Source organism: Canis lupus, chromosome 31 (genome assembly GCF_048164855.1).
Source record: "Canis lupus baileyi chromosome 31, mCanLup2.hap1, whole genome shotgun sequence".
NCBI lineage: Eukaryota > Metazoa > Chordata > Mammalia > Carnivora > Canidae > Canis > Canis lupus.
Genome location: NC_132868.1, coordinates 36,738,376 through 36,758,984, shown reverse-complemented (window position 1 = coordinate 36,758,984; position 20,609 = coordinate 36,738,376). Strand labels below are relative to the sequence as shown.

General features: G+C 42.3%; 1 long non-coding RNA gene across 5 annotated transcripts in view; it reads right to left on the bottom strand.

The window, feature by feature from the left end:
- LOC140622300 (uncharacterized) overlaps positions 1 to 20,609 on the bottom strand; it is a 79,946-nt gene that overhangs the window by 15,362 nt on the left and 43,975 nt on the right. The window contains exon 3 of one of the 5 annotated variants that reach the window (XR_012022074.1): positions 8,152 to 8,277. The exons of the other annotated variants lie outside the window; for them this stretch is intronic. This is a non-coding gene — a long non-coding RNA (uncharacterized lncRNA). The remainder of the gene's footprint in view (positions 1 to 8,151; positions 8,278 to 20,609) is intronic. 5 annotated transcript variants of the gene reach the window in all.

Sequence of the window (20,609 nt, the reverse complement as noted above, 5' to 3'; positions counted from 1 at the left end):
TGAGGGCTGGAACTGAAATACCTAAACCATCACTATTAAAAACAAAACAAAAACAACACAACGCCTGTCAACAATTTGAATCAAGACTGAAAATAATTTAAGAAAGATTTTGAATTGTAAAATTATAATACTTATTCTTAATAATCATCTTTGCATTTATTTAGAGGTCTTCTGCATATGAATCTGAAGGTACTCAGCTCCTTTTATCCAGAAAGGATGTAAGGAAGCTGAGGTGTGGACTGAGCTCTCTAGAATCCTCATCCTGATCATTTGCCCTCAGGACAGAGAAGGCCAAGTCCCAGGGGGCCTACTAAAACCTCTCAGAGGACTTCCTTCCTGATGCTGACAGTCTTATGTCTCAGACTGCCTGCTGGTCTCCTGTACCCTGCCCTCCCTCACCAGACCATACTTTTTCTATTTGTGGAAAATGATGAAAACTAACCCAGAAAAGAATTTGAAAAAGAAAATGAATTGGAATGTCACTGATAATAGTCTCTGCCTTTACATGGGGAACAAAGAAAGTTAATCTGAAGGATTCAAACAGGGGTGGCATAGTAGCTGACAAGCAAGAGATCAGGAGTCATTGCAATCATAATATAAGACCATCCAAAGAGCTATTTTTCAATTTACAATGGCATTTGCTCTTTGATTAACTCGAGGCTGAGAAACAAGTCATTTTCCACTTCACTGGTGATAAGTCAATATTTTTACTCTAAAGAATGACTGCTTTCATCTTTTACTTTCACCTAAATGAAATTCTTAATAGATTAGTATTTAAAAGTGTAAAACATTCAGACAGTGGTGTTAGAGGAACATCTCTCATTTAGCTTAGAACAATCTATTCTCAAGAATGTGCTGGCTCAATCTGGAAGTCTTTCCTCTGATGTGGACACTTTGCTGCTGCAGCCAGAACCTGGCATTTGCCTACCGCAGATGACCAAAGAGGATTCTCTCAAAAAATTTCAGAAAGGGAGAAGTGATGAAGCAATGCCAAACCCTCTACATACATCCTCAGAACAACTCCAGAATCTGGAACTATTTCCATTTCACATATTTGTATGGCAAGCCAACGGACAAAGACAAAGAAAAACGAGGGACTGTGAAGATTTAGTACATCCCTGCCATAGGAAAAGAGATGGGCTAGGTATTTGGTAGAGCTTTAATAAATCTGGCTTAGTTTGAAATCTACTTCTATGTAGGGTGGTTTGGCACTATCTATCGAAATGTAACTGTGCATATTCCAGGACACGACAATACCACGTCCTGGGATTGATCCTACAGATGCATGAACGCCTGCAGAATATGCACATGCATCATCTTCATTTCAACCTGGTTGGAATAATAAAAGCTTGGAAGTAAACAAAATGCCCATTGACAGTAGACTGCTTAAATCGATTTGTGGCACATCTATCAATAGAAAGCTGTATGGTCATTAACAGTAAGGCCCCTCTTTCTGATCCAGAAGGATGTTCAAAGTATATTAAGTGAAAAAAGGAGGTATAGAACAGTGAATGTTGGCACGAAAAGCATACACATATTTATTTATAGCCACATGGATTATATATTTAGAGGCTATCTCTGGGAGGAAATACAAAATCCTGGTACTAGGGCTGTTTCTGTGAGGGGAGTTAAGTGGCTTCAGTGAAGGATAGGAAACTCTTAATTTTCATTTTATAGCCTTTGAATTTTGTACCATGTTCACGAATTATTTATGAAAACAATTGTTTTTAATTATTTGAATGGAGTCTGTACTCCTCAGTAGAGGCTCAAGGAGGTAAAGCCATGAGCCCAAGGTCACACAAGGTCAAAAGCAATGAAGCCAGGTGTGACCTGGAGTTGGTGTCATTCCAAGTCCACTGGTTTTCCTGCCATCAGTGTTCTTTGTCCATCTGTCCATCTGTCCATTTGTCTGTTCTCCTGTCCATCATTTCAGATAATGAAATCTTAGGGCTGAGCCAGAGCCCTCACCATCTGAACAGGCCCATAGCCTATCTTCAGCGTGACTGTCTTTAACCTCACCTGGAAGAGACCTGCCTATCATAAAATGTTAAAAGAAAAGTAAAAAGATTACCTTAGCTTTCTTGTTCCAATACCTTACACTTTTTTTCAGCAAAGCTTCTTTTTAAATTTTTTTGTAGCAAATCAAGCTCCTGAATAATTTATGTGAGAAAATATTATAAATCTACTTTGTGACTTTAAGTTAGAACCTTGAATACTCATTCATTTATTTCAAGAATATTTATTGAGGGCCTATTATGTACCAGAGACTCTATAGGCTCTCAGATTACGAAAATGAGTACCATATGCCTTAGCCCTCAGAGAGCTCTGATGGAGCCTGTTGGGAAGCAGTCAGGCACATTAGAATCTGCCATATGAAGGAGAATGTGATGCCAACTAGAAGCCATATGGGGAAGGGTGTGGAACAGAGAGGTAGGAGGCACTTACTGAGTTGTTCCTTCATAGTCCTGGTCACAGATCACAGGTCACAGGACTCAAGGGGTACCAAGAAGGAGCAGGAAGCCTGTGGGCATGGGGAAGTTCCAGCCCTATCTCAAGGAGCAGACACTGCTTCCTGGCCTGCTACTAATGCCTCACAGGAATGATGGCTCAGTGTTCCCAGATCTTTCTTTCTTTCTTTTTTTTTTTTTTTTTTTTAATCTCTTGCTTTTTTACATAGTGGCTTATATTTTTAAAAAACCACCAAGCTTCTCAAACAAAATGTGTCTGTGGGCAAATTCTGCCCACAGATCACCGATTTGAAAACCTTGTTCTTGTGTTTTCACATGCTTCCTGCAGATTCCCCCGTGGACAAATAAGTAGTTCAATCTCTGGTTCAAAAACAAAGGCCCTTGACTTTCTTTTCTCAGAGGGAACTTCCAGTACAGCAGCCTGCCCTCTCAGCCACCAGAACATTTACCAGTCATCTGCCCCTTACACCATCATGACTTTGAGACTGGCCTTGAGGACACATTTTTAATTCTAAATCTCCAGGGCTAATTTTCCCAAAGGGTTTCTGCAGCCCAGCCTGAACACATTTATCTTATCTTCAAGAGCCGCACAGAGAGTCACTGTGCCCATAATAACAGAACCACTCTCCTGTGATTGCTCCCACCTCATCCTCCCTACGAGCTTTGATGTAGAGCTTTAGGATTGCCTCAGGGCTGGAAAGATATGGGAGAAGGGATCAAGCTCTAGAGTTTGGGGAAATTTTCCAGAGAATACTTGAAAATGGGAGCAATCTGGGCTTGAAGCCAGGAAGCTTGAGTTTGAGTCTTCGTTTTGTCACTTATTCATTGTGTGGCTCTGGGCGAGTCATTGCCAGTTAAATACCCATTTGCTCATCTTGACAGTGCAGAATCCGATGAGAATACTCCTAATGGCAGGCCTTCTGGCCCTTATTGTTGAGATTCTCTTATCCTTATGTGAATGGACATAGAGAAGGCCACTCTCGGTGAGCACGCTACGGATTGACACATGGCAGATTTAAATGACAACCACAGAGCAGGGTGGCATCCTCTAAAGGCATCATATTCTTTATCAGCTCATCAGAGGACAATGCACATATTTGTCAGAATAAGTTCTTATCCTCAAATGCCTGAATCAGAGTGAGGCCAGGCAGCATGGGACCTGGAAACGTGAACGTCTGGGTATTTACTTTTCTCTCCATGTGAGTCAAGTTAGCAATCCCAGGTGATAGATGCTCTGATGTGGAAGGACAAGAGGCCATGGGAGCACAGAGGGCAGGTTATAACCCAGGGTTAAGAGGAGTCCAGAAAGTCTTTGAGGATGAAATAACTTTTAAGTAGTGGACCTAAGCAGTTAGGTCCTTAAAAATAAAAGACGGTTATTTTGCCAGCAAACATGGGTTTATCATTTGGGGCATGTAAACCATTGGCAAAAGCATAGACAAGTTTAATAAACAAAGGAAATGACTGTTATTTTTATGCCATACCATCACAAACATATTAAGCCATGAACTTCTATGACTAGTTCCTTGGTTCATTCATTTATTCATCCATCTGTACATCTCATTCACCCAGTCACCCACCCATTGATCTATTTATTTATACACCTGTCTCCCATCCAAGAAATAATGTGGTGGTTTCAACCTTGGCAGCTAATTAGAATTACATGAAGGGACTGTTAATATCCCAGGGCTTAGACTGCATCCCAGACCAGCTAAATCAGAATCTCTAAAGGGTAGGACCTGGACATGAGTATTTTTAAAATCTGCCCCCCAAATTGCAATGTGTAGCCATGTTCAAGAACCACTGAAATGATGTGTTAATTTACATACCCATCAGCCTAACCAAAGTCCTACAATCTGCTGCTCCACTTTCCCCTCATTGCCCTGCATCCTGGCCTGTCTGTTCCAGGCCTATGACTTGTGAGAGACTGGATAGTCAGACTAAACCACCTGCAATTCAGACTAAACCACCTGCAATCTATAAGACATCATTGTCTTATTCATGTCTTATCATTGTGCAAATTACAACAGGTACCTCTCTCTCAGGATACATTGTTTCGTCCTGTTTAAAATTGTCATAATACTAGATTAGACTAGAATAAAATCTGTCCATCTGTTGTTAAGTGAGATGTTATCATAAATATACAAATCAATGACAAGACATCTACAATGTGAATAGAGAATCCTTATACATGGCAGCCTTGCACAGTGTGCAACCTATACAAACACATATGATGATCATCATTTGATCAGGGAAGGTGTCTGATTCTGACTCCTTAAGTTTCCGATCTGAGCCCAATCAACTGACTCTTAGCCTCCTTTTTAATCAAGATGATCCATAAATAAAGGTAATATATTTCCAAAGCCTAAATATGTATTCTTGGCACCGAGAAAGGCTTTTGTTTTGCTGATTAGTGGATTTATTTAAATGAAGATTCTTATAAAAGGCATAGAAATTAAATAACATCTACTTACTTATTCAATGAGTCAACTTTATTAAAAACAATTATGTTGCATAAAATTGGAACCGTTCTGGAAAATCTAAGAAGGATGACTGCCAAACATTAACTCCCAGACCGAAATTCTGCAGATCTGTTCTCCAGCACCCCCCTGATGTGACATTTGCACACACCTCGTTCTCTTTGTCTAGAAGGTTCCTTGAACTTTAGAAGCCACACTGGTGACCAAGAGGATTCTTACTGGGAAACAACAGATGCCCAAGAACTCACATGAGAGCAAGGATCCATGTCTGTTTTGATCACTGATGCAATGTAAGTACTGATAATATTATCTCTCACACATCACTAAATATTTGTTGAAAGAATGAAGGAACCACTGCACGCCTATTTAAAAAACCCAAAATCCAGATCACTAACAACATCAAATATGAGTGAAGATATAGAGCAACAGAAACTCTCATGCATTGCTGGTGGGAATGCAACAATGGTACAGTCATGTTGGAACACAGCTTGGGTGGTTTCTTGCAACACTGAAAATACTCTTACCGTATGATTCATAAATTGCACTTTTTGGCATTTACCCAAAAGTGTTGAAAGCTTATGTCCACACAAAAAACCTGCATGTCGATGTTTACGACAGCTTTGTTCATAATTGCCAAAACTTGGAAGCATCCAAGATGTCCTTCACTGGGTGAATGGATAAATAGACCGTGACATATCCAAACAATGGAATATTATTTAGCACTAGAAAAAAAACGGACTATCAAGCCATGAAAAGACATAGAGTAGCCTTAAATGCATATTATTAGGTGAAAAACAAAAACCAATCTGAACGAAGCTATATACTGCATGATTCCAGCTATACAACATTCCGAAAAAAGGCAAAACTACAAGGACAGTAAAAAAAAATCAGTGGTTGACAGGTAGGATAGAGGGATGAATTAGTGGAGCACAGAGAAATTTTAGGGCAGTAAAACCGCTCTGTATACTATAAAGGTAGATCCATATCATTATACATTTGTTTAAAGCCATAGAATGAATGTACATCAAGAGTGAACCCTACTGGGGATCCCTGGGTGGCTCACTAGTTTGGTGCCTGCCTTCGGCCCAAGGCGTGATCCTGGAGACCCAGGATCAAGCCCCACGTCGGGCTCCCTGCATGGAGCCTGCTTCTCCCTCTGCCTGTGTCTCTGTCTCTCTCTCTGTGTCTCTCAAGAATAAATAAATAAAATCTTATATAAAAAAAAAAAAAAGAGTGAACCCTACTGTAAACTATGGACTCTGGGTAATAATGATGTGTCAGTGTAGATTCACTGATTATAACAGATGTACCACTTTGGTGGGGGATCTTGATGGGGGGAAGCTATGCATGTGTGGGGGCAAGAGGTATATGAGAACTTTGTCCTTCCTGCTCAGTTTTGCTGTGAATCTAAAACTGCTCTAAAAATTAAATTTATTTTTTTAAAAAAATAATGAAAAAAGAATATAATGGAACACATAACTGTCAGAAGGAATAAATTATATACATTTTATATAATATAATATAATATAATATAATATAATATAATATAAGTTCAACTTATTACTGAACTTATAATGAAGTTCTTCTAATGAAAAATTACCTGAATACAGGAAAAATGAGCTATAGCAGTTGATACTGTCTAGCCAAGAGTGGCTAATTTGGGGCAAGTTAATCATTTTAAAAAACAAACCTGAAAATGATAAGCAATATTCACTGCAATTAATTCAGAAAAGCATGTTACTCTGTTTCTTTCCTACCATCCTTAATTTAAGTTAAAGGAAAAAGATACCATTTAGCTAAGCAGGACTTCCTCTTCTACCTATAGTAATATCTAAACATACAAAAAAACCTGTTTTTCCTTTGTGAGTGCTTAGTATTTGGTGACAACGTAAAACTCAGGGCATCCCAGAAGCAGCATCTTAAACAATTTGTAACATAAAAAAATTAAGTTCTTTCTTTCCAAGATAGGATTTGGGAGTGGGGGAAGGACACAAAAAAACGAAAGCATCTAGAGGGTGTGCTGGGAGGGGGTCAGGAACATGGTGAATATGATGCTATGTGATCTTCCAAGGCTAGGTCATAAAAAGTGATACAGCTTCCACCAGGCTCACTCTCTCTCCTGAAATACTCAATTTGGGACCCTGAGCCACCATGTAGGAAGTCTAAGGCTGCCATGCTCTGGGGAAGCACAAGCCAGTCCATGTGGAGTGACCCCACAGAAAGGCCTTGAGACCATCTGAAGAAAACGATACTGGCCAGGCCCTACCTCCCACTCCAGTTCCAGTGGGAGCTAACTGACCATTCCTGCATGACAGATCCTGAGCCAGAACCACTGCGCTGCGTTGTGCCCCCAGTTCCTGACCCACAGAAACGAAGAAATAATAAATGCTCTCGTTTTAAGCCATTGTTTTAAGATGATTTTTTTTTTTCTGTAGCAATAGCTCAACTGAACAAACTCCTTGGCAACAAGAACTAAGTCTGGCTTATTCTGGTTCACCCCCTTAAGGCTTAAGTGGCTACTTGGTCCTTGAGAATGTTGGAATTTTTCTGGCAGGGATTCAAACACAACTTCCCTCAATTCACCTGGGAACTTTCCTCCTGGGTGTATACCAAAACCCCAAGCTCCTATAGTTAAGACCAAAGCATCACAGATGATTCCAGCCTGGGTCCCCAACCTTGCTGGCCCTTATCAGATTACAAGGAAACTCCCATTTTTCTGCGGGGACCCTTGTTTCCTCTCTTCGCTTCCAGTAAACGTTAAGCCCCTCAAAAATCCTTTCTCATTGGCTCTTTCTTTCAGATTTCCTGCCTTTTTCAATCATTTGCCATCATTTTCCTCAAGTCTCAACAAGACAGTAACTCCAGTGTCTTCTTTTGTCATTAATGTTTGACTGATTATGAAAGCGAATACCTATAAATCCTACATCCACACTGACAGGCATAATGAAGAGTTGATTCCAGGAAGATAAGGTACATTTATCACGATAAGGGAGGAAATCTGTCACAATGGCAATTCAGGGTGTGTGTTTACACATTTTAAAAGAATAACTGTACCTCCAGTAATCCTTTCTAATGAAGTGTCCGGGGAGCTATTCACATAAATCTCCTCCCTTGATAAATTCAAGGCTTGGCTGCTTTTCTAGGACAGAGACATCAAAGGGAGAACAAGCGTACATACATCAGACATAACGTGTCTCAGGTACCTGAAAAGGAGTTCTTCAAAGTAGATGGCAGAGAGAAAGGAAGTGTAACTCCAAGGTGACCACAGAGGACAAGTCGGATCTGACTTCTCAGGAGCAGCTCACAGGGCAATAAGGGGAGCCCAGAATCTGGGGACAGAAACCAGCATTTATATTCCACCTCTGTGGCTTACTAGATACATGACTGGAAAAGGTAAGATCTCTCAGGCCTAATTTCTTCATCTGCAAAATAATATATTAATAAATCTACCTATAAAAGTATGTAAAAAAAAAGAGTTGAAAAAGGCATTCAAACAAACACTTGTGAACAAGTCTTTGCAACAATGCTATTTACAGTAGCCAAAAGGTGGAAACAACCTGATGGTTTATCAACTGTTGAATGGACAAACAAAATGTAGTATTTCCATTCAATGGAATATTATTCAGCCATAAAAAAGGATGAGGTACTGATGTTTACTATAACATGGACGAACAATGAAATCCTGATGTTAAGCAAAAGATATTGGACACAAAAGGCCACATATTGTATGATTCCACTTATACAAAGTGACCAGGATAGGTGAATCGAGGGACCAAGAGCAGATCAATGGTTGTCAGGGCCTGGGAGTAGAGAGGAATGGGGAGTTACTTCTTTTTTTTTTTTTTAATTTTTAAATTTTATTTATTTTTTTTTCATTTTTTAATTTAAATTCAATTTGCCAACAGGGAGTTACTTCTTAATGAGTACTGGGTTTCCTTTTGGAATGATGAAAATGCTCTAGAACTAGATATTTGTAGTGGTTGCACGACATTGTATGTTGTAAATGCCACTGAATTATACACTATAAAATGGCAAATTTTATGTTGTGTGTATTTTAACACAATAACAAAATAAAGTATGTAAAGCCCGTGTGCCCCCCACCCCTGCTCATGTCATTTGATGGGAAGTAAACCAGCAGCAGCCTGGAACATGTTGTCCCAACCACTCCATCACAATCCGAGATTCCCATTAAAAAGTCAGCTCAAGAGAAAGGACAGAAGGTATCAGAGATTCTGATTCATTTGCTTTGGGCAGGACTGGGACATGCGTATTTTGTAAAATCTCCCTGGTGATTCTTCATGTAAGCTCCTGGTTAGGAACCTCTTTATGAGATCAGCTTCCCATCAACAAGCCCTGGCCCCAAATTCTGTTTCACATATCACCTAAGTTCACCCACAGTGAAGTTCTCTGCACCAAAAACATGTAGCTCACAAGACATTCTATTCAGGGACACTCTCAGGAAGTCAGATAAAGCCCCTTGGTGGCCCAATTAAACGGAGCTACCTATTTTGAGTGGACTGAATTGCAATCAAAACTCAACCTTGGCTATTATCACCGTGAGAAACAGCCATTAAAAAAAACAAACAAACAAAACAGCAATGACTTCTAATTATTTTGCAAAATTGCTGTTGAGTGTTCTGTATAGTGAACTGACGCATTCCCCCCCCCCCCCCAAAAAAAATGGTATGTGCAAGTCCTATCCCTGGGGCCCTTGGAAATGGGGTCTTTGCAGATGTAATTAAATTAAGCGTCTCGAGATGAAATCATCCTGGATGATGAGTGGTGTCCTTACAAGAGAAAAGAGAGAGAGTCTGGAGACATAGGGGGAAGGCCGTGGGAAGACAGAAGCAGAGATTAGAGTGGTGCATCCACAGTCCAAGGAACACTAAGGATTGCTGGCCGCCACCACTAGCTAGAAGAGAGGATCTTCCTTCAGACTCTCCAGAAGGTACCAACCCTGTCAACATCCTGATTTTGGACTTCTAGTCTCCAAAATTGTGAGAAAATAAATGTCTGTTGTTTTAAGTCACAAATCTGCATGAGTTTGTTACAGCAGTCCCAGAAAACGAATACACCTGGTATCTTATATCACGCTTTATGTCAGGGATTAGACAGCAAATTTCCTATTAGACTTCAATCCGAGGAAGCAGTGTATCTCTCCAGATGAACGTGTATGCTCACCCTCAGCCAGCAAGGAGTAAGACAGTTCTGTCCTGCCATGTTTTGCATTTCTCTTATCAGAGAGCTCAGATGGACGTTTGGTCTCAAGCGTCATGGTTACCGAGCTTGATGCTTGCTGTCAATAGGTTCTTGCTTTTTTATACCTGTTTTCTCTTTCATTTTTAACCTCATTTTTAATTTGCTTATTCTATATAGGTGTAGTTTTATTATAAATCTCCTAAAATGCCTTTTGAAAAGAGATGGCTGTAAGATTCTAAGTAATGGTGGCGTGGCTAAGAGAGTGCGCTCAAGAACCAAACTTTCTAGGTTCAAATCCCAGCTCCATATCTTAGGAGCCATGTGACTGTGTGGGCATTCCATGCCTCAACTTCCTTGGTGTGAAGAGGGAATAACCTCAGTGTGTGCCCTATAGGGCTGCTGTAGGGATTAAGTGAGTTAATACATACATGATAAGTACTCAGGACATTTGATGACAAAAAAGTATTCATTCAGTAAATGTTAGCTATTTCTCTTATTTGTCCATATCATTGCCTTAGTTGAAACTCTCTACTGATGCTTCATTTCTGGCTGGCTGAAGTTCAAGCTGCCAATCACAGCACACAGGCTTTCCATGACCAGCATCTTCCTAGGCCTGAAGCTTGTCTCCTGCCTAATATGTCCTTCCTGACCCTCCAGCAACACTGACCACATCCCCACTTGGCTGTCTGCTTTGGGTGCCTTGGCTAACTCCTACTCACCGTTCCAGACTCAGCTCTGGGTTACCTTATCTAGGAGCCCAGCCCTTGCTTCCCCGCCTGTGATAGGTGGTCCTCACCCTAGCCCCTTCAGCAGGCCGGGCCTGCCTCCGTCTCCAGCCCATCCTTCCACAAACTGTTAGAGTGACTTAGCATGTTGTCTCTCTCATCTGGGATGTGTGTGAGTCTCCTGATTTCAGTTATCTCTATGGGTGGACAATGAAAGTATTGAAGCCCTGTGGAAGATTGAGCTGTCAGGCTGTGGGGAGAGAGGGATTGTGTGGAGTCTGTATACTGATTGACCAGGATGTCCCTGGAAGGTATGGTAGCACCTGGTAATCGAAAGCTCTAAATGTTCCACAGACCACAGACCACAGAACTGCTAAAGTTTGGGGTCAAAGTTGGTTGCTCCATCAAGGCCTTTGACCTCCCCTAGGGCTGCTGTTACCCAGTTAGCTAAATGTCATTCTGCATTTAGCACCATTAACTCCTGCTTTTGAGGAAGTTAAAGAATAACAGCCTTTGAGAGACATAGAGTTTCCAGATGGCCTTGTTTAATCAAGTTTTGAAGTGTGATATTAAATCCTCTGAGAGGTTTTCCCTCATGCCCCCCCTTTTTCCAGCTTATTGAGGCATAATTGACAAATAAAATTGTAAGATATTTAAAGTCTATATTGCGGAGATTTAATACATTGTGAAAAGATTCCCATCATTTGGTTAATTAGTACATCATTGCTTTATTTATTTTGAGAACATTTAAGTGCTACTTTTTAAACAAATTTCCATTATATAATACAGCATTATCGACTATAGTCACCTTGTTTTATATAAGAACTTATTCATCTTATAGTTGAAAGTAAGGTAGGTGACAGTCAGTCAACAGACAATTATTGAGCTCCTAATAAGTGTCATGCACCCTTCTACTGAGGACAAGAAGGAGCCTCTATTCTCTGAAAATGCTGATTCGTTGACCCAAAAGGTGCACTGTGATGAGTGGAGGAGCTCAGGCTCAAGCTGAGTTTGACTCCTCTCTGTCTCTTACATGTGTGACCTTGGACAAGCCATGCAGTCTCTGTGCCTCAGTTTCCTCATCTGCAAAGTGGAAGCAATAAAAGAATAGCCTCAGAGAGAGAGAGCCCCTGTGAAGGTGAACTCAGTTAAGAAAGGCACTAAGCGTGGTGAGAATTTAGTTATCATCCTCCTAGACATTAATCTTATTAAAACACTGGGAATAGGCAATGCTTACACTGCAGAACATTTTGAAGAAGCCACCCATAGGGTCTGACAGCTTGTGTTCCTTCAGTGGTGACAAATTGCTGCCTGGCTTCAAGCAGGTCACTCATTGTTCTCGGCCTCCATTCCACTCCCCAGTCCAAGGATGGCAAAGGAGGGATGATGCCAGCTTGCTCAAGAGGCATTGGCAGGCAATATGAGGTCGTCTCCAGCAGAGTCAGGGCAGGCGTCTCTGTGTTTGCCAAGGAAAGAGATGGCAAGGCAGTCTGATCACAGAGGGGCACTCAAGGCTTCATCTGGGTGGGAGCTTGGGGTTCCCGGAGGTTGTGTGTGCTCTTACGGGCTGACCAAAGGGTAGTGTCTGGAATGTTATGGCATGATGTATTAAAAGTCATACTCAAGAGTGAAAAGATTAATTACTGAACTCACAGTTTTAAAAATATATAATTGGCTTATTTTGATGAAGTTAAGATAGGAGCAAGCAAGATGAAGGAGTGTCTTGCAAGTAGAACTCAGGAAGTCTTTCACTATTTACTCTGGTTTGCCATCTCCAGGGCATAGTCTGAAACAATATGAGTGTCCAGTCACCAAAAAAAAAAAAAAAATGCCCTTGCTGTGTTTTGAACACCTATATTGTCCAATTCAGACACAAGTCAGGTGTAGATATGGAGCATTTGAAATGTGGCTACTCCATGTGTTGTACGAGTACAACTTCCAAGCCTTAGCATGTAAAAAAGTATAAATATATCATTAATAACTCTTTATTGATTACATATTGAAATGATAATATTTGGGTATATATTAAATAAAATATATTATCAAAGTTAGTTCTACCTGTTTCTTTTTACTTTTAAAAATTATGACTACTAGAAAATCTACTCTTCTGTGGCTTGCATGATATTTCTATTGGATGGTGAAGTGTAGATAAAAGATAGTGGTCAAGGGTTCTGGTTTTCCCAGCAACGCTGGTTGATCCATAATTGATTTTTCTTGCTCAAATAGCAAGAAGACTTTGAGATGGGGAAAACACTGGATAAGGAGACTACAGATCCAAATGATCATTTTGAATCATCATCAATTTGCTACATGACCTTGATAATGACAATAATAGTAGCAAATACTTCTACAATAGGTTTTATAGTTCAGGAAGCATTCTAAGTATTTGACACATGTCAATGTCTCACAACAATTTTATAAAGTGGGAACTATTAGTTGCTCTGATTTCTACATAAGGACACTAAGCTGTGATGAGGTTAAGAAGCAAGCCTGTATCTACAATATCCAAGATATGGAAGAAACTCAAATGTCTACCAATAGATGAGTGAGTAAAGAAGATGTAATACACGTGCACGTGCGTGCGCACACAGACACACACACACACACACACACACACACACACTGGGCTATTAGCCATAAAAAAGAATGAGATCTTGCCATTTGTGACAATGTGGTACTATGCTAATGAAATAAGCCAGACAGGGAAAGATAAATACTATCTGATTTCCTTTATATGTGAATCTAAAAAACAAAACAAACAAACAAACAATAAAATGATAAAGATAGAAACAGATTCATAAGTACAGAAAACAAACTGGGTGGTTGCCAAAAGGAAGGGAGGTGAAAGAATTAGCAAACTGGATGAAGAGGTAAAGATTAAGAGATATGAACTTCCAGTTAGAAATTAAGTAAGTCGGGGATCCCTGGGTGGCTCTGCAGTTTGGTGCCTGCCTTCGGCCCAGGGCCTGATCCTGGAGTCCTGGGATCGAGTCCCACATTGGGCTCCCTGCATGGAGCCTGCTTCTCCCTCTGCCTATGTCTTTGCCTCTCTCTCTCTCTCTCTCTCTCTCTGTGTGTGTGTTTCTCATGAATAAATAAATAAAATATTAAAAAAAGAAATTAAATAAGTCACAGGGATGAAAAATAAAAAAGGGAATATCATCAATATTTTAATACACCTATTGTGATGAATATTTCAAAATGTGTATAATTATTCAATCATTACATTATACTTCTGAAACTAATTTAATATTACATGTAAGCTATACTTTAATGAAGACAAAAATTTTCTTTTTCTTCTTCTTTTTTTTTTTTTTGGAGAAAGTAAGCACATGTGAGCAAGGATGGGGCAGAGGGAGAGGGAGAGAGAAGAGACACTCCTAAGCAGGCTTCACACCCAGCACAGAGTCTGATGTGGGGTTCCATCTCATGACCCTGAGATCATGACCTGAGCCAAAATCAAGAGTCGGTCACTTAACTGACTGAATCACCAAGGTGCCTCAAGAAAAATTTTTTGGTAAAAAAGAGACAAGTTCAGAGCTCACAGATGAGAAGTGGTGGAGCTGGAACTCAAACCCAGGCAGGTTGTTTCCAGGTTCTGTGCTGTTAACCCCCTTGTTGCCTCTCAACTTACCCAGACTAGGCTGGATTCAATTTTGTTATCTATAAGATAGGGTCAATAACTCTGTTCTGCCTACCTTCGGGGACCATGATGAGGACCAGAAGACATAGCTGACCATGGACTTACGATACACATGTAAGATGCCAGAAGCTTTGGAAAGGAAATTACACTAAAAGAGCTTCCTCTCTGTAAAGCCATTAAAAATCCAGATCCTATTCTTTCATACAGTGTCTTCCCAAATGCCCCCAAATGAAATTAATGTTTTCCTCTTCTTGTGCTCCATAGCATTCTCTGATACATCACAGTCCTTACACATCTTGTCTTTTCATTGTGTATATGCACCTGGTTCCTTCATTACACTTCAGGCATCTTAAAGGCAGACTGTCTTGAAGACCAATGCTTCTCAACTGGAGGTGATTTTTGCCTCCAGGGACATTTGGCAATGCCTGGAGACATTTTTGGTTGTCACAACTTGTTAGGGGGACGTACCACTAACTTCTAGTGGGTAAAGGTCAAGGAGGATGTTAAATATCCTACAATGAACAGGACAGGCCGCATGTAAAAGGATTGTCTAGTCAAAATGTCATTATTGCTGAGCTCATTAGATGATCCATTGTGCCTCAGACATGCATGAAACTGTAGGTGCTCAATAAATGATGAAATATTGATTGAGTAAAGGAATAACAAATATTATAATCATGTGTATGCCTTGGATATAATGTTTTTTTAGTTACATTCAACAAACACATATTAAATACCTACGACATACCAAGCACATACTATAGCTGGAAAACGAGGGGATGCAAACATCTGAAAGACAGAGGGACCTGCCCTCAGGGTCTGGTCATCTCTTACATGAGTCAAAGTCACAAAGAGGAGCCTGTCAATGACACGGAAAAACAATGAGTGCCATAGTTTTCTCCCCCTCTGGGCAGAAGCACTGCTCAGGAGCTTTGTAAAAGGTCAGATGACCTGACCAATCTGGATGGAACTTATAGTTTTTTTCTCCATTTTTTATTTCGAAAAATTTCAAAAGGTAGAATAACAGCACAATAAACACATAATTGTACATATTTAGATAGAGATAGACGAGTAGATAGATAGATAGATAGATAGATAGATAGATAGATGATAGATAGATAGAAACACACACACACCATTTCTGAACCATTGGGAAATGAGATGCAGACATTATGGCCTCAGCTAAAAGTATCAGCATACATTGGACAGACATAGTAATTTAATAGGTCTGGAGTGGGGCCCTGGCCTTTGTCACACAGCCCAAGCTGTTCCAAAGTTCACAGAGAAGTCATTAAATACAGGGGTTATGGGGACCAGGCCACTGTTGGGAAAAAGAAAGGTTTCTGGAGGAGGCAAACTGAGTTTTGAAAGTAAGAGTCATCTAGGTAAAAAAGACAGAGAGGGAAGTTCTAAGCAAAGGCAATAATGTGAACACAATTCTAGAGGCGAGAAATACCATGGCATGTCTTAATATTCCTGGAATGCAAAAGTGCATGTGGTGAGGCTGAACATCAGGTAGAGACCAGTCACTAAGGCTCATATGCTACTTTGAGCTGCCATGAGGAGCCACTGAGCATTTGGGGCAGAGAAGAGATATGGTCAGATCTGGCTGCCAGATGAAGAGGTTGAGGGAGGTAATGATGCAGGAGGGGACAGCAATTGAACTATTGCATTAGATCTAGAGAGGGACATGGGAGTCTGAGCAAGGGCAGTGGTGGATCTGCAAAGGGAGGAGGGGGGATTCAAGGGGGATTTGTTTGGGAGGTAATCAGAACCACTTGGTCCCTGGTTCCCTTCTCCCCACCCTGGGCTGGAGTGTTCCCACCTGCAAGCCTACTTCTCTAAGTCTCTAGGTGCTATGAGGAGCTTCTGCTGAAAGTCAAATCACTCTTGGTAGGGTCCTAATTCTGACATATGCACTCTGTCCTGTCCCCATGAGAAGCCTCAATCTGGGAATTTGGGTTCTTGCCTTGTTCTTGCCCTCAGGCCTACATCTGTGTCTCGACAGCCTGCCCAGAAATGCCTAGGCCTTCCAAGGCAGGGCCCTCACTGTCCTCCTCCCCTTATCAGAGGTTCCCAAAGCCTTTTGCCTGGATCTTTGAGTTCCATCTGCTCCCCAACTAACCACCGCACTTTCCACACCCTGCTGGGCCCCTCATATAGGTCAGCTGTGCTATTGTTGCTATGCCTTTCGGACACCTTGCTGTATCCATCATGATGGACATTCCACCGCCCCATGTACTCACCACCCCATCTAGTGTCTGTGTCTGCTTCCAAGGCCCTTTCTCTCTCAGTTACCACAGTCCTGGTGTATTACCCATTTCTATTTTCCATTTCCTCATCTGCACATGACCTCTTGGTGTGATACCCTAGGGTATGTTGAGGGTCAAATGTTTTGTCAGTATCTTGTCTGATTCTCAACCCTGATTGATGATACAGCATCAAAATACACACAGAGAACCCATACCTGGCTGTGGCCATCTTCAGATGTAGCCTCGTAGCCACATAATTTCAATATTCATTGAGGGCAAAGCCATCAGACAGGCTTGTTTTTAGTCAACATACCAACAAAATATGCATTGCTTGTTTGATTGCATTGCTGAATAATCTTCTGCTAAGTATCTCATGAATATCCTCCTACCCCCCAGTATTCTGGTGATAGTTCACTCTGTTCATCTTAAGTATATTTATCCTTTTCATTTCCTTCAATCCTATAAATCAAGGCAAAATGTCTCCATGTCCCCTCTGAGAGTCTACCAAAGCAGCCACCTTTAAAGAGGCCAAAAGAGGAGAAGAGAGACTTGAGGACAAATGACATCAGTCTTGGCCCTTGGACTTGTCTCCTCAAGTTCTGCTCTGCTGGCTGTGTGCAGAATGAATTTTGGCTCCCAGGTTGCAGTGGTGGCCTAGACCCAGGGACACTGTGTCTGTGGGCAGATCACAAGAGGCACCATAGTCTTCCTTGCCAAACTCCTCCCAGGTGGGAGGTTCTGAATATCAGGAGCTCCCAAGGTGGAAAGGACCTGCAGGTCACCCAGGCCAACCCTCCTACTTTACAAATTAAAAAAAAAAAAAAAAAAAAAGAGGCCCACAAATAGCAAGTGCCTTCCCTGAGGTCACACATCTAATTAGCATGTGTTTGTCAGCTGTCTGACCCAGAAATTCCACTCTATGAACCTCCTACCACAGATGTACTTGCACACAGGCACGGTGATGAAGAAGCAAGGTTCTTTGCAGCAGCAAAGATGGGAGACAGCCTCCGTGTCCATCACAGAGGACTAACTGTCCAGTGGGACACTAAGCACCTACAAGGAGGAAGGAGGCAGTTGTCTATGTGCTCGCGTGGAAAGGGGCCTGAAACATGTCAGAGGAAGACAACGAGGTGCTGAACTGCATGCATGTTGTGTTACTTTTTGTCTGAAAATGAGGGAAAAGAGCATTCATCTACATGTGCGTGTGCTTATCTGTCTGGGAGGTAACACCAGGACCTTGTCTGCCTATAAAGAGGGGAACTGTCTGGTTGAGGAGACAGAATCTTTACTGTAAGAGTTTAAAATTAAAAATTTAAAAATTTTGAACCATCACATATTAAGAAACTTAAATGACCATATAGGCCCCATGGCAGAGCAGAGGCCAGTAACTTGTCCAAGGTGATGCACCGGCTCCACGGCAGCGCTGCTCCTGGGAGCCAGGCCTCCTTATTGACCTGTACACACAAATTTTCCCCAAACACTTCTTAAAATCTAGAAAGAGAAAAGTGGTCAATTCGGAAGGGGGGGGGGCAGAATGTAATGGGGGGAGGGAGGCCGTAATGGGATTCAGTGGAGGGATAAGACAAAGGAGGCAGGCAGGAAGGAGAGCAGAGCTGGAGGCTGGGGTGGTGGGAGTCCCCTGAGAGCTGAGGGTGGACTTGGCACCCGCGCCCCTCCTAGACTGGAGATGACTGGGGTTCAAGAGCCACCGTAACCAAGGCTCATTTGCTCAGTGGCAGCAGCCAAGTGTGTCAAAAAGGGACAGTAGGTTGCCGGGGTGCAGCCACAACCTCTGCAGAAGGGTTATCAAACACACCAGAGCACGTCGGGGCCTAAAGACTATCTCCACACACCACCCCTGTTCCCTGGGCATCGACCCACCTCAACTCCAGCCCCACAGCATCAAGCCTTCCAGGGTGACCGCACCTTGCCTCGCTGCGTGAGCTCCTCCAGCACCACAGCCTCGCCCGAGATGGCTGGGCACCCATCTCTCCAGCCTCCACATGGCACTGGCTCCTCCACCGGAGAGTTTGGACAGAATCTGCTAAAGGTGCTGATGGCGGCCAGCTTGGGGACTGCAGCCAGTGTGGCCCGGGCCAGGGTCACAGCTGACTCAGCTATTCACTCTCACAGTAACTAAATGTGCCTCCTCCAGGGAAGAGGACGGCTCTGTCAGAGGCCCTGTAAGCAGCCTCCCCTCTGAGCTCTGCCCTTCCAGGGAGCAAGGGGAGAAGAGGTGCAGGCGGTCAGGCTCTGTGCCATTTTCACTGTCTCAGGACAGGGAGTAAAGCCATGGTTCAGGAAAATCTAAAGTATGGCCCCAATGTCTTCACTCCACCCCACAACCTTTGGGGTCATGGCTCCTTTGTCCAGTCTTCCTTTTTCCACACGTAAAACACAAAAGCAACTTTCTGATACTATTTAGACAAGCGAATGCAAACACAATGAGAAATGTAGAGAACCAGGACAGGTGGAGGCAGGGAAGGCACAGGACAGCGAGGACGCTCCCCCACGGGCACCCCCAAGCTGTGCAGGTCAGTGCCCCGCACCCTGGGAGCACCTAGGCCAGTGTGGACTGGGAGCTGCAGGTGGTTACTGAGGGAGCTGACTCCAGAGCTGGAGACCTGGCCACTGCCAGTGTTGCTGTCCCTCCTGGTGTCACCCTGTGCTCGGGAGGGGCGGGGCCCCCAGGGGAACAGGGGCCTCACGGGGTCAACAGCTCACGTGAGCCCAGCACCCGGTGGGGGGTGGGGAATCTCCTGCAGGTGCACACACCTGAGAGTCAGCACAGCAGCCCCACCCCCCAGAGACCAGCTGGAAGGACAGGGGAGGAGCAAGGTCTCGACCAAGCAGCGCTGGGAAGCTCCAGGGAGAGTCAAGGAATTTACAGTATATAGAACCAGAGGGTACCCCTCCTATTTTTTTCTTCCTTTTTCCAGTACAACTCATTTCTATATCAGACTGTATATTTCCAATTTTTTTCTCTTTTCCCACCTTAATTACAATATTTTACCACCTCTTCATTTTTAAGATTCTTCCTTTTTGACTTTCCTATTTCTACAGTTACAGGTCCTAGATATATTTTCCACTTCTAGATTCCCTTCAACATGCTCAACTTCATTTTGGGAGATACATGAGATATGGTATTTTTGTTTTGCATTTTTTGTTTTCTCTGCCTCATTTTGTTCTACAATGGTGGAAGTTAATACCTTCTAAAACATGACCAGGGGATCCCTAGGTGGCTCAGTGATTTAGAGCCTGCCTTTGGCCCAGGGCATGATCCTGGAGACCCGGGATTGAGTCACACATCGGGCTCCCTGCATGGAGCCTGCTTCTCCCTCTGCCTGTGTCTCTGCCTCTTTCCCTCTCTCTCTCTGTGTCTCTTGTGAATAAATAAATGAAATCTTAAAAAAAAAAAACAAAAAACATGACCAGCATGCACCCAGAACCAAGTGGTATACTGTGCCGGTTCATTCTGTGAGATTATATTCTCTCTTCATTCCCATTCTGCTCCCCTCTTTTATCTCGTTTATATTTTGGTGGTCAATGTTGGGGCTCTCTGCAAGTATTTCTGGTTTATATAAATTTGGGATTGAGCATCTTCTAACATACAGAACTTAACATATTCAGAAACAAGAGGATCACCCTCTAAAACCCCTCAGGTAGACTACATTCTCCCTCCACTACAACTTTGTCATCACCACCATCTCCCAGTCCTCCAGTCCTCCGTCCCTCCTTTTTTTCTTCTCCTTTTTTTTTTTTCCTCTTCTTCTTTGGGATTCTTGGCCTTTTATTTTTTACTACTTTATTTTAAAATTTGTTTTTCGGGGCGTCTGAGTGGC